Source organism: Sciurus vulgaris, assembly GCF_902686455.1.
Source record: "Sciurus vulgaris genome assembly, contig: HiC_scaffold_611_arrow_ctg1, whole genome shotgun sequence".
Taxonomy (NCBI): Eukaryota; Metazoa; Chordata; class Mammalia; order Rodentia; family Sciuridae; genus Sciurus; species Sciurus vulgaris.
In genome coordinates, this window is record NW_027632409.1 from 8,223,747 (window position 1) to 8,238,622 (window position 14,876).

General features: G+C 38.2%; 1 pseudogene across 1 annotated transcript; it reads left to right on the top strand.

The window, feature by feature from the left end:
- Positions 1–12,451: 12,451 nt before the first annotated feature.
- On the top strand, positions 12,452–13,730 carry LOC306652844 (inhibitor of growth protein 1-like; annotated as a pseudogene). The gene is made up of 2 exons: positions 12,452–13,204; positions 13,605–13,730. The product of its transcript is annotated as an inhibitor of growth protein 1-like (transcript).
- The last annotated feature ends 1,146 nt before the right edge of the window (positions 13,731–14,876 follow it).

The following is a 14,876-nucleotide window of genomic DNA, read 5'->3' on the forward strand; positions in this document are numbered from 1 at the left end:
CATAAACAATTTAAATAGACCAATTTCAAGTACTGAAATAGAAGAAATCATCAAAAGCCTACCAACAAAGAAAAGTGCGGGACCAGATGGGTTCTCAGCCGAGTTCTACAAAACCTTTAAAGAAGAGCTCATTCCAATACTTCTCAAAGTAGTTCATAAAATAGAAGAGCAGGGAACCCTCCCAAACTCATTCTATGAAGCCAATATCACCCTGATACCTATACCAAACAGAGATACATCGAGGAAAGAAAATTTCAGACCAATATCCTTAATGAACATCGACGCAAAAATTCTCAACAAAATTTTAGCAAATTGCATACAAAAATATATTAAAAAGATAGTGCACCACAATCAAGTGGGTTTTATCCCAGGGATGCAAGGTTGGTTCAACATCCGAAAATCAATAAATGTCATTCACCATATCAACAGACTAAAAGTTAAGAATCACATGATTATTTCAATAGATGCAGAAAAAGCATTTGATAAAATACAGCATCCCTTCATGCTCAAAACACTAGAAAAAATTGGTGTAGTGGGATCATTCCTTAACATTGTGAAGGCCCTCTATGCGAAGCCCATGGCCAATATCATTCTAAATGGTGAAAAATTGAAAGCATTCCCCCTAAAAACTGGAACAAGGCAGGGATGCCCTCTTTCACCACTTCTATTCAACATCATTCTTGAGACTCTAGCCAGAGCAATTAGACAAACCAAAGAAATTAAAGGGATACGAATTGGAAAAGAGGAACTCAAACTATCCCTGTTCGCTGATGACATGATTATATATTTAGAAGAATCTGGAAATTCCACCAGAAAACTCTTAAAACTCATAAGTGAATTCAGGAAAGTAGCAGGTTACAAGATCAATGCTCATAAATCCAATGTATTTTTATACATAAGTGATGAATCTTCAGAAAGAGAAATTAGGAAAACTACCCCATTAACAATAGCCTCGAAAAAAATAAAATACTTGGGAATCAATCTCACAAAAGAGGTGAAAGACCTCTACAATGAGAACCACGGAACACTAAAGAAAGAAATTAAAGAAAACCTTAGAAGATGGAAAGATCTCCCATGTTCATGGATAGGAAGAATTAATATTGTCAAAATGGCCATACTACCAAAAGTGCTATACAGATTCAATGCAATTCCAATTAAAATCCCAATGATGTACCTTACAGAAATAGAGCAAGCAATTATGAAATTCATCTGGAAGTATAAGAAACCCAGAATAGCTAAAGCAATCCTCAGTAGAAAGAGCGAAGCAGGTGGTATCGCAATACCAGATTTTCAACTCTATTACAAAGCAATAGTAAAAAAAAACAGCATGGTATTGGTACCAAAATAGACAGGTAGATCAATGGTACAGAACAGAGGACACAGACACAAACCCAAAAAAATACAATTTTCTCATACTAGACAAAGGTGCCAAAAATATGCAATGGAGAAAAGATAGCCTCTTCAACAAATGGGGCTGGGAAAACTGGAAAACCATATGCAACAGAATGAAATTAAACCCTTATCTCTCACCCTGCACAAAACTCAACTCACAATGGATCAAGGAACTCGGAATCAGACCAGAGACCCTGCATCTTATAGATGAAAAAGTAGGCCCAAACCTTCAACTTGTTTGCTTAGGAGCAGACTTCCTCAACAGGACTCCCGTAGCCCAAGAAATAAAAGCAAGAATCAACAACTGGAATAGATTCAAACTAAAAAGCTTTCTCTCATCAAAGGAAACAATCAGTAATGTGAAGAGAGAGCCTACAGAGTGGGAGAATACCTTTGCCAATCATACTTCAGATAGAGCGCTAATATCCCGAATCTATAAAGAACTCAAAAAACTCTACACCAAGAATACAAATAATCCAATCAACAAATGGGCTAAGGAAATGAACAGACACATCACAGAAGAAGATGTAGAAGCAATCAACAGATATATGAAAAAATGTTCAACATCTCTAGTAATAAGAGAAATGCAATTCAAAACTACCCTAAGATTTTATCTCACCCCAATTAGAATGGCGATTATCAAGAATACGAGCAACAACAGGTGTTGGCGAGGATGTGGGGAGAAAGGTACACTCATACATTCCTGGTGGGGTTGCAAACTAGTGCAGCCACTCTGGAAAGCAGTATGGAGATTCCTCGGAAAGCTTGGAATGGAACCACCATTTGACCCAGCTATCCCACTCTTTGGCCTATACCCAAAGGACTTAAAATCAGCATACTACAGAGATACAGCCACATCAATGTTCATAGCTGCTCAATTCACTATAGCCAGATTGTGGAACCAACCCAGATGCCCTTCAGTTGATGAATGGATAAAGAAACTGTGGCATATATATACAATGGAATATTACTTTGCCATGAGGAATGATATAATTATGGCATTTGCAGGCAAATGGATGAAATTGGAGGGTATGATGCTAAGTGAGATAAGCCAATCTCAAAAAACTAAAGGACGAATGATCTCGCTGATAAGCGGATGAGGACATACGGGGGTGGGGGTTAGGAGGGGTTATTGTTAGGGTTAGGGTTAGGTTTAGGGTTAGGGATAAGGAGGGTGGTAAGAATGAGGAAGAAAGGAATGTATAGAGGGAAAAGAGGGGTGGGAGGGGGAAGGGAAAAAAGTAACAAAATGAATCAAACAAACAAAAAAAAAGAATACAAACAACAATAGGTGTTGGCAAGGATGTGGGGATAAAGGTACACTCATACATTGCTGGTGGGGTTGCAAATTATGCAGCCACTCTGGATAGCAGTATGGAGATTCCTCAGAAAGCTTAGAATGGAACCACCATTTGACCCAGCTATCCCACTCCTTGGCCTATACCCAAAGGAATTAAAATCAGCACACTACAGAGATACAGCCACATCAATGTTCATAGCTGCTCAATTCACTATAGCCAGATTGTGGAACCAACCTAGATGCCCTTCAATTGATGAATGGTTAAAGAAACTGTGGCTTATATATACAATGGAATATTACTCCGCCCTGAAGAATGATATAATCATGGCATTTGCAGGCAAATGGATGAAATTGGAGGATATCATGCTTAGTGAGATAAGTCAATCTCAAAAACCTAAGGGACAAATGATTTCGCTGATAAGCGGATGAGGACATATAATGGGGGGTGGGAGGTGTTAGCATTAAGGTTAGGGTTAGGTTTAGGGTTAGGGATAAGGAGCATGGTAAGAATGGAGGAAGGAAGGACTGTATAGAGGGAAAATAGGGGTGGGAGGGCCGGGGGGGAAGGGAAATAAATAACAGAATTAATCAAACAACATTACCCTATGTAAATTTATGATTACACAAATGGTATGCCTTGACTCCATGTACAAACAGAGAAACAACATGTATCCCATTTGTTTACAATAAAAAAAAATTAAAAAATAATGATGTAGCTCAATGATATTTTATATACATATTTTTAGTTGTAGGTGAACACAATATCTTCATTTTATTTTCATGAGTTCGTGAGGATTGAACCTAGGACTGCACAAGTGCTAGGCGAGTGCTCTACCACTGAGCCACAACTCTAGGCCAGAATCATATTTTTTTTCAGTCACTTCTGATAACAAATTTGGAGAAATGAAAATATCTAAAAACAAACAAACAAGAAGACCAGATGGGTGCTAATAAATTAGACTTAGATGTCATTGTATGAATATAGAATTGGCATTAATGGTCATAGGACACCTATTATAAAATAAGCTATAATAGAATATCATTTATATTAGAAGTCACAGAACACTGTGGCTTTAGATACTATTTTATAGATATTTTATCAGTGTTAAATGTCACAGGATTCTTTTTAACTAATTTTAGATCATATAGATTAGATATTAGTATTGCAGCCCACAGTGCTGCTATTATATTATTTTTACCTGGTATGGTATGTATAACATATTAGTATTAAAGACTACAGGAAAAATAATACATTAGTTTAAGATGCTGTCCAGAGGTAATCATTGTACTCTGAAGGCCAAAGGAAGCTCTTATGATAGTTTTAAATTCTGTAATATAGATATTATATTAGTATTAAAGTTCACATGGAAGTTCTTCCTTTAGACTTAAATGCAGTAGTCTGGATACCACATTAGCAATGATGGTCAATGGCAGCTATTTTACTAGTTTTACTTGTTATGTATGTATATTGTATTAATATTAGATACTTGAAATAAACCAATGTATTACTTTTATTTGGCACAGGGGACTGACTGAACTCAGGGACACTCTACCACTGAGCCACATCCCCAATCCTATCTTGTATTTAATTTAGAGATAGGGTCTCACTGAGTTGCTTAGTGCCTCCCCATTGCTGAGGCTGGCTTTGAACTCATCATCCTCCTGGCTCAGCCTCCTGAGCCACTAGGATTATAGGCAAACACCACCACATCCAGCTCATTACATTACTTTTAAAAGCTATATTATCAATATGATTTAGCCACAGGTCTACCTTTTATCATTTTCTGATGCTGTAATATGAATATCACATCAGTATTAAATATCAATGTTCAGATTTTATTCAGTTTCTCATGCTCTAATATGGAAATCATATCAGTAATAAGGCCATAAGGTAGCTGTTTTATCAGTTTTTGATACTATAATACATATACCATATTGGTATTAAAGGCCACTAAGCAGCTATTTTATCAGTTTCTGATGCTCTGCAATAGATACAACATTCATAGTAAAGCCCTCAAGGCAGGTAAAATGGTTTATTATTTTAGTACTAAAGTCAACAATGCAGCTATTACATTGGTTTTGGACATTGTAGCATGGATATTATATTAAGATTAATGGCCACAGGGAAGTTATTATATTAGTTTCTTATGCTGCATATTGATATTCAATTGTACTAAACCCAAAAGAATTTTTTATACTAATTTTACATGCTATAGCATATATAGTATCAACATTTTGAGCCACAGGGCAAGCTATTTTATTAGTTTTACATTCTGTAGTGTGAATATTACATTAATATCAAAGTCTGTATAGGTTATAACCTTATATTAAGAAGCCACTTTATGGATATAACATTAATGCTAAATGTCCCATCATGACTATTACATGAGTTTTCCATGCTAGAGTATGGATATATTAACTCTAAAGATCACACGGTAGCTCTTATGTTAATTTAAGATGTATATACAGATGATATATGAGTACTAAAGGCCACAGGGCAGGAATTATGAGCTTTACTTTTAATAGTGTAGATACTGTATTACAAATAGACACTACAAGGAAATCATTGTTACTTTTAAATGTCCTGTGATCAATATAATATTATTTATAAAAGCAAAAGGGAAACTTTATAACTATCAGATACTATAATATGAATATATTGTAAATTATTAAAGTTCATAGGGCAAATATTTTATCTGTTTTCTATTCTACAGTATCAGTATTAAAGGCCAAAGTGTAGCTATTTTATCACTTTCTCATCCTATAATGCAGATCTCATACCAGTACTAAAGGAAACAAGACATATTTATCATTTTCTGAAGCTATACAATGGACATTCTACCATATGGATGGCCACAGGACAGCAGTTAAACCACTTTTAAATTATGATATAAATAATTTATTAATATCAGAACAAACAGAAGAGCTGAAATATCATATAGGTTTAAAATACAGATAATACATTAGTATTGAAGCAACAGTGCAGTTATTTTATCAGTGTTAAGGATATATGTGGATATTATATTACTATTAAAAGATACAGGGAGCAATCATATTAGTAATAGGTGATATTTTTTAACTTTATCATGTTAGAATTAAAGGCCACAATTTATTTATGATATTATTTTGTAATGCTGTGCTATGGATATAACATTAATACTAAAGACCACAGGGCATGTAAAATGAATTTTCATTTTGGTAACATATGCCACAATGCAGGCACGTTATGATGTTTAAAAGCTACAATGTGGATACCATCTCAGCACAGAGGGTCACAAGGCAGCAACTTGCAATTCCTGTGTTTTATAATGATAACTATCACTGCCAAAGACTTGGCAGCAGCTGCTCTATCACTTTCGATGATTTAATATGCTTGTCATATACTAAGGACTACAAAGGCACCTGTTATATGAATTCTTCCTGGGTCCATGGGAATAGCTACCAGTCCTAAAGGACACAGGGAAGCTAATTGATCAAGTTTTGATACTACAACATGGACAACATAGCAATATTAAATGCCCAAGTGTATCAATTTTATCACTTTTTCATACCATAATTTGAATCCCTTTTCAGTTTTAAAGTCCAAAAGGCAACTATTTTATCAGTTATAGATGTATGAAATGGGTATCTGGTCAGTACTGAAGGCCCCAATGCATCTGTGATATTAGTTTAAATGCCATTAAGAGGATAATTTACTAACTTGGAAAACCCCAGGGAGTTTTAATATCAATCTCAGTTTTCAAATACAGATGTCCTAGTAGCATAAATGCCATAGGTCATTTAATATATGAGAATCGAAGCTCTATGTGAATATTAGATTATTATTAAAGGTCTGCAGGGAATGATTAGTAACAAATGTCACCATATGGTTATATTAACATTAAAGGCCACACTATATATGACATCATATGATCTGCATGAATACAAGAGACATTAATAACTAATGACTATAGTGAATGCCACAAGGATTATCTTTTTCATTCAAAAGGCCACAAGGTTACCCCATTATCAGTTTTTAAAGCTACAATATGGATACCATGTCAGTATTGAGGGCCACAAGGCAGTTTCCTTGTCAGTTTTCAATGCCACAAGGTGGATTTCAAATGAGTGCTGAAGTTCACAGGTCATCTATTTTATCATTTTTACATCTACAATATGGAAAACATCTTAATACACAAGGCCACCAGGCAGCAATTTTATCAAGTTTTGATACTATAATATGGACATCATGTTCCCAATAAGGCCACAGGCATTTAAAATGGATTATCACTTTCTACAAATGCACAAGGCAACCTTTACATTAGATTTGGATGTTACAGTGTGGAGAGTATATTAACATAAAAGGTCACAGAGAAGCAATGATATTAATTTTACACCCTACATTGTGATATCAAAATAGTATTATAACCAGAATAAGTTATATTAATTTTACTTGCTAAACTATGGGTATTTTATTTTGTTATTATTAAAGAGCATATGGCAGCTGTTATATTAGCATTAGGTGGTTACTATGAGTATCTTTTTACCATTAAAAGCCACAGGTCATATATTAGTTTCTTATCTTATAATATGGATATGACATTAATAATTAAGCACAGTACAAATGAAACATGGATTATCATTTTAGTGTGAGAGGCTGCTGGGTAGCTATTATATTAGTTTTGGATGCTATGTCATGTATATTATATTAACATTAAAGACTACAGAGAATCTAGCATATTAATTTTGCATGCTATACTATGGATGTCTTAATAATAGTAAAACCACAGGGCAGTTATTAGCTTCACTTGCTATCGTGTGGACATTACATCAATATTAACAGTCACAGGTTAGCTCTTACAACTCTCTTAGATGCTACAGTATGGATAGTTTATTAATAATAAAATTCACAGGACAGCTCTAGTATTAGTTTTAGAGTTTATATGATGGATAATATATTGGTATTAAAGACAACAATGCAGTTACTATGTTACTTAAGAGTATATACATTACATAACTATTAAGAGCCTGTAGACTTCTATTTTATTAATTGTAGATGCCATAGTTTGCATATCATGTAAGTATTACAGGTCACAAGGGAGCAATTACATTATTTTAGATTGGCTATCATATTAATATGGTCATAGGCAAGCTATTATATTAACTCTAATTGCTATAGATTGGATGTACTGTATATTATAGTATTTAAAGATCATATGGCAGCTACTATTCCATGTTAAGGGGCAAGTATTGATATGTTATTAATATTAAAGTTCACAGAACAACTATAATATTAGTTTCAGAGGTCACATTGTGGATATAATATTAATTTTAAATGCCACAAGATAGCTATTATATTGAAGGCAACCTAATGGTTATTGCATTAGTCATAAAGGCCACAGGACAGCTATTTTATGAGTTTTAGATGCTACTGTATTGATATTATATAGTATTAAAAGGTAAAAAGTCAGCTATTTCTTCAACTTCATGCAGGGTGACTTCCTTACAAGACCACAGACAATGTGGATGCACAGAGACAGAAACTTCTCAATGGAAACCTGAAAGGCCCTGCCTCAGCCATGTGAGCAGTCACTACTAACAGGACATTCCCCTGTGGGGCCTGAGATGACAGAGATGCTGTCCACCTCTGGGACCTGCCTCACCAAGATCCACAGCCTCAGGATAAATAGGAAGATAAAAAGTAAACCCCAATAGAGAACAAGGTAAAAAGTATCTGAAAGGCCCTCCTCAAACTTTTTACAGTCATAGGAACAAGAAAGGCCTGAGAAACTCTTCACCACCAAAGAGAAATCTATAGGGACAAGAATTGAATGTCATTTGGGATCTTAGATGGGGTCCTGGAACAGGAAGAGGCAGAACTGTGAATCCAAAGGAAATGCAACTGCACTTAGTGATAGTACACTAGTGTTTGTTTTTCATGACACCTTTTCTAGGATGTTAACTCATCTGAGACAGTGCACATAAATCATAACAAAAGAAAAATGAGGATGAGGCTACCTGGGAAATATCTGCACTTTCTTTGCAACTTCTCTATAGAGATAAAAACTACTCAAAAATCAATCCTTAAGACATCATTATAAGTTTTCAAACACTTGGTTTTTTATACAATTTTAATTGCTGATAACTGACATTCTAACTAGTTCTGTATTTTACTATGAATCCAAAAAGTATTTTAACAGAAAATTAAACCATTTCATCTCATATATAATTCAAGATAGTGCCACTTTTACAGGTTTTATGTTGAAATAAAAACACGCATAGGTCAATTTATATTTTTATGCAGTCATGAGGTACTAGATGTGCCTTCTAAAAGCTTGACCACTTGCACTAGAGGAAAAAATAACATTTTAGAGACTACCACAACTTGTGACTGAACTTCCTCAACAGAGGGACTTTTACTGTGACTGGGTTACTTATCCCAAAGAATCCTTGGCCTTTTTTATTTCTATTCATACTCTTTAGCAGTAATAAATTCAAATTGTCATTTGACAAATAGTCAAAGAAAAGAAAAAGATAAACATGATTGGCAACCACAGTGGATGATGCCTCGTAAGCAGAACAGGTTAGAAGGACACCAGAGTCCATAACCTACAGGATGCTCTGCAGGAAGTGCAGAAACTGGGGAAACATAGTCCATGGATGATCTTAGATGCTGCTATGTTTTGGAAAATTACTTTTCCTTTTAGAAATCACAAACCATTATTGGGAGGCCCAAACTCTTGAATGGTTCCAAATTAAGTTGAACTTCTAAGTGATTTTATTATCACTCCATCTGGTCAGAAAATTTATGATAACTAAAAGGTCTAGGTGCTGGGGTTGCAGTTCTACAGAAGAGCACTTGTCTAGCATGCAGGAGGCCCTGAGTTCAACATCCAGCACCACAAAAGAAAAAAAAAAAAATGTCATATTTACAAAATCAAGTACAAAATGGATAATCACTCCTTCTAGCAAAATGTGATAGATCTGAAAGAGAGGACACTATCAAAATAAAAATATTCTCCTCAGAGTGGATTGTGTAGCTAGAGTATCATGAACAGTGGTGCATCATCATAAATCATGTTCATATTAAGCACACACCAAAACAAAAAAGTCTTTACGGACTGTTGACAAGGGAAAATGGACATGGTCTACCTTAGGAAAGGACACATTAGAAGCATATAATATATCAAATCCTCCAGGACAAGCCAGGCACTTTGACAGCAAGTGCTGTTACCCCAGCACTTGGCAGGCTTACGAAGGGGGATAAAATATTTGGGATCCACCAGGGCATATAGGCAAGACCCTGTCTCAAAATAAAATACTTAAATGGCTGGGGATATATATGGCTCAGTGCTTGCCTAGGACATGCTACAATGGTCACTTTGTTCAATTCTCACCGACAAAAAATGGGTGCAGGCCAAACATTTGATCATAGAACAGGGCAGAAATCATTATTCCAACCTCCCAAAATGATCAACCTAATTTGCACTATGTTCAGCTCATAATATAATATGTCAAACCCCTGTTTCTACTAATTCAAATTTCATTACCTTTTAAATATAATAAAAATTGTATGTACTTTGTTAGAAAATTCAACAAATATGAGAGGTATACATGACTTTAATCTAAAAGTCATAGGGGCACTGGTATTATGATAAAACCTAGTCATGGCACTTCCTGTGACAATAGGCCCATCCCCTTGATGGCAAGGCATAAGAGAAAAACTTTCTGATGAATGTACAACTTTAGGAAGCTAAACAAATATACTTTCTAAGTATGAAAATTAGAAAAGAAAATGATTTTTGAAAGATTATTTTTTTAAATATATTGGATGTACAAAATGTAAATGCTGTCTTGTTCCTTAAATAATATAATGATTTGAGTCCTGGATAAATTTTACCTAGAGTAGTTTCAAATACCATGCCATATAATAGCTGACATTAAATATATCACCATTCTGCTTCTATCTTCTAAAATGTACTTGAAAATTTTTCTTAGAATAAAGTCATCTGAATTAGGAAGATTTATTGTGGTATGTGTGTGTATGTGTGTGTGTGTGTGTGTGTGTGTGTGCTGCTGAGATCCAAGCCAGTGTTTCTCACATGCTAAGTAAGTGTTCTGCCACACTAATATGCGCAGAGTTGACCCACCCTAAGCTGCCTTCTGGTAATGCCCCAAGATGCTCTGCCCTGACCCGCTCCAATCCCACAACCCACCCTGCCCTGACCCACCACTCCTTGCCCTGACCAACCACTCCTTGCCTTGCCCCACCCTGCCTTGCCCTGCCCTGCCCTGCTTGGAGGGTGGCCTGACACAAAGGCGACAACCTTGTCAAGAGAGGATGCATCACCTATAGCAGTCACTGCCACAGGATGGGTGGAGCACTTGTAATCCCTGGCTTCCCCTCCATCTTTGCCCAGCCCCTGAGGTCTCCCTGTCCTGGGTCACTGTCTTCCAGGGCTAGACACCTGAGGTCGGTCTCACATTGAGCTTCTGCTTCCCAAAGACACACCAACCCGAGTCCCTGCCCAAGATGGAGGCCTTACCTGAAGGCGGCCTGACATAAGGGAGTCAGCCTTCCCCGAGGGCAGTGTCCTGACCCGGGGTGGCGAGAAGTGGCCTTCCCCTAGGGCAGTGGTGTTACTGAGGCAGCCTTACCTGAGGGTGGTGGTAGGTTGCGTTACTCAGGGGCGGCCTTACCCAAGGGAGGTTTTCCCCAAGTACAGGGTGTCCGCCTGACCCAGGGGAAGGGCTGTGACCTTCTCCGAGGGAAGGGCAGTGGTCCAACTAACTCAGAGGCACATGGTGCAGGCAATGTCTCCACCAGCTCTAAAGCAGCCAGACACCAACACGGAACAAAATGCCAACACCTCCAGGACAGAGTGGGCAGGTCCAGACATGCGCTGTGCATCCACCTATTCAGTCCATGCACCATCTGAGAACTGGACATGAGCAATAAACACCTGCGGCCTGGGCACACCTCTGTGTGGCTCTGCCCACTGTGGACTCACCCTGTCTGAGTTCCAAACCATATGAGATCTGCTTTGGGGACCAAAGACGCCCGCGGGAAGGAGATACCACAAGAGCTAAGTGCTGCTTCCAGCCCTCCTGTCCTCGTTTGGGCACTGGTGAGCACGCAAAGTGGCTCAGTCCTGTGAGAATCACTGTGGAGGTCCTGGGGATACAGATGCCTCCCCATCCCTGCTGCGCCCCAGTAACGGGGACTTCTGGTGCCAGGTGTATTCAGTTCCTGGGTCAGGGACAATGACTCACATGGTGAGTATCAGGAGTTTTTTTTGGAGGGTGCTTGCTAAAGGGTCTGAAGTGCTCAGGGCTTTCCCATGATGGGGACATTTAAAAGTGTCCACTTAGGGGACAAGTGCAGCTCTGCCCGCCAGGCTGAGCCCCCCTACTCTGGTGCACCAGCGAGTGCCCCTTGACTCTCAACCCTCAACATTCTCTCTGGGGTGGGCACTACTAGGACCTGCCTGCCTACACCTGCACCATAGCAGACCAGTGAGGGTTCATCTGGGAGCCTCCTTTACCCTGCACAGTGCCTGACAAGTGGGGGTTCATCTGGGAGCCCCTCCTCCATGGCCTGCTAGTACATGCTGGGTACTGTGGCCTGGCCAGGTGCCACTGCTGGCCAGATGGGTGGGATTCCTGGGAGAGCCAGGGGTCGTGGGAGAGCAAGAGATCTTCATTTTGCAGATTTGATTTTAGGGGGAGGGATGCAGAAAGCAAAGAGCCACACAGAGTGGAGGGGTTTCACTCTGAACCATGCTGAGTGATGCCAACAAGAAGCAGATCCACCTGGCAAATTATGTGGAGGATTACCTGGCCTCCATTGACTCTCTGCCTTTACACCTGAAGAGAAATGTCTCAGTGATGTGGGAGTTTGAAGTGAAAAGTCAAGAAATCCTGAAAGAACAGGATGAGCATTATGAGAAATTGAAATGAGAAACAAATGGTGCCTAAAAATTTTGAGTGCTGTGCTGCATCCAGAGAGCCCTCATTCAGAGCCAGGAGCTGGATGATGAGAAGATTCAAATCCTAAGTCAGATGGTGGAACTGGCAAAGAGCCAGACCAGACAAGTGGACAGTCATGTGGAACTCTTGGAGACACCTCAAGAGATCAAGGACACCACTAGTAACAGCTGCAAGGGTGTTCAAGAGAAGGCAAAGAACAAGGCAGTTGCACAGGCTGAAAAGTCAAATTACAAGGGTACCCTGTGCCACTCAACAATGTGAATCCAGTGATGAAAATATCTAATAATAATCATGACCATGATGATGTCACCTCAGGAACACCCAAGGACAAGAACACAAAGACCTCAAAGAACAGGATTCATGACCAAAGCACAGAAGGAAGCAAACCCTGCAAACCTTCCCAGTGATGAAAATGAGCCCACATACTGTCTGTGCAATCAGGTGACCTATGGAGAAATGATACCTTGTGGAAATAGCAAGTGCCTCCACCAGATGGTTCTACCTCTCCTACTTGGAGCTCAGTCACAAACCACAGGACAAATGGTACTGTACCATGTGCAAGGGCAGAAATTAGAAAATGATGAGCGAAGCATTGCAGAAGTCCAAAAAAAAAAAAAAAAAAAAAAAGCCTATAAGAGGTAGTTTATGGACATTCTCTAGTAGAACAGAATCAGTCTCCATGTGTGTATTGCATTGCTGCCTATGTTGTTGTGTGTGAAATGTCAAATGTATAATTTCAAGAAATGTTAGAAAAGGTGCAGTTCCCTTCTTTGGGAGGGCAGTGATTCTCTCAGCCTTTCATTCTCACTGGTCACATGTGTGAGATGACAGTGTGCTGTGGATCAACATTTTAGGAACTACAAAATATAGGTTTGAATTAAACACATTTTAGAAAAGGTATCCACATACCTTCCTGAAGTTCTGCCCCCCACGTTAATGGTAGGCAGTTCCTGAGCTGAGCCTCTCACCTCGGGTTCCTGAATATGGACCTTCAGCTCCCGGAGACCTTGGCCTGACTGGGCGATGGAACTTTGAACAGTCAATGAGTGCATCACACTTGACAAACTGAAGATGCTGTGCACTCAGAGTGCTTAAGCATCCTGCAACATAGTACTTAAGGAAAGATTTGAGAATGAGAGAAAGAATGGCATGTTAATCAGGCATGTAAGAAAGAACTGCCAATACTGATCCTGATTGAAGACTGCCCTTACTGGTTTCCTAAGGTACATTAGAATTAGAAAACCCTCAATAAACAGGTTACTGGTTTTCATGGAAAATGAACATGTACACAGTGTTCAGAAAGGACACACTAGCAAGGTAAAAGCTACAAATCATAAAATAAGTTAAGAACCAAATTGCTGGTAAGGCAACAAACTATTCAGCTCAACATAATTTCGAGCTTAAGGTATGAGTGTATACCCAGGGCTCTGAACTATGCAAATCTCTACTCATTGACCTTCCATAGTGTAGTTATGGGCCACAGATTCATGTAGTCCCATTTTTTACTCTCTTGCCTTTGCCTGGAGCACTCCTGGTGATAGACTTGCAGAACAGTTTTACAGGATTAGTTTTCTGCTATTCCAAGCAGAAATTGTAGCACATGAAAATATCTTACCATAAATAAACTAAGTAAAAATACTAATCTAAGTTAGGAGGAGGGTGAAAGTCATTGAACATCTGTTTTGACTTGCCTTCCTTTCCTCACATATTTTCTTTTTCCTTTCTGCTCTAGCACTTTTCCACAACTAGATTTCTAATAAATTACCATTAAATACAGTTTTTTTTTTCTCTTTTTCCTTTTTGTGCTGGGGATATAACCCAGGGCCTTTTACATGGGAGGCATGCACTCTACAACTAATCTATATCTCCAATAAGGCTACTAATATGTACTTTATTAATAAAAAGTGCCAGTGTTATGAGGATAGTTCAACTGCAAATAATTAATCTAGCAGCTCTTTATCTTCCTGGGTACACATAACTCAGGGGACCATCCACCTCCTCCATCAGACCATTTCTGATTATGTCTCCATTTAACAATTTCATCATATCATTAAGTTACTGTGTATGTGTATTGCTACTGTTTGTAACCAATAAAAGTGGGTGCATTCCTAATGTGTCCACTCTTTCTCCTTATAGCCTGTTACAAGGTTTGCTACAATATAAATATTTTATACCCATTGTTTGCTACAATATTAATACCCATTGTTGAATGATA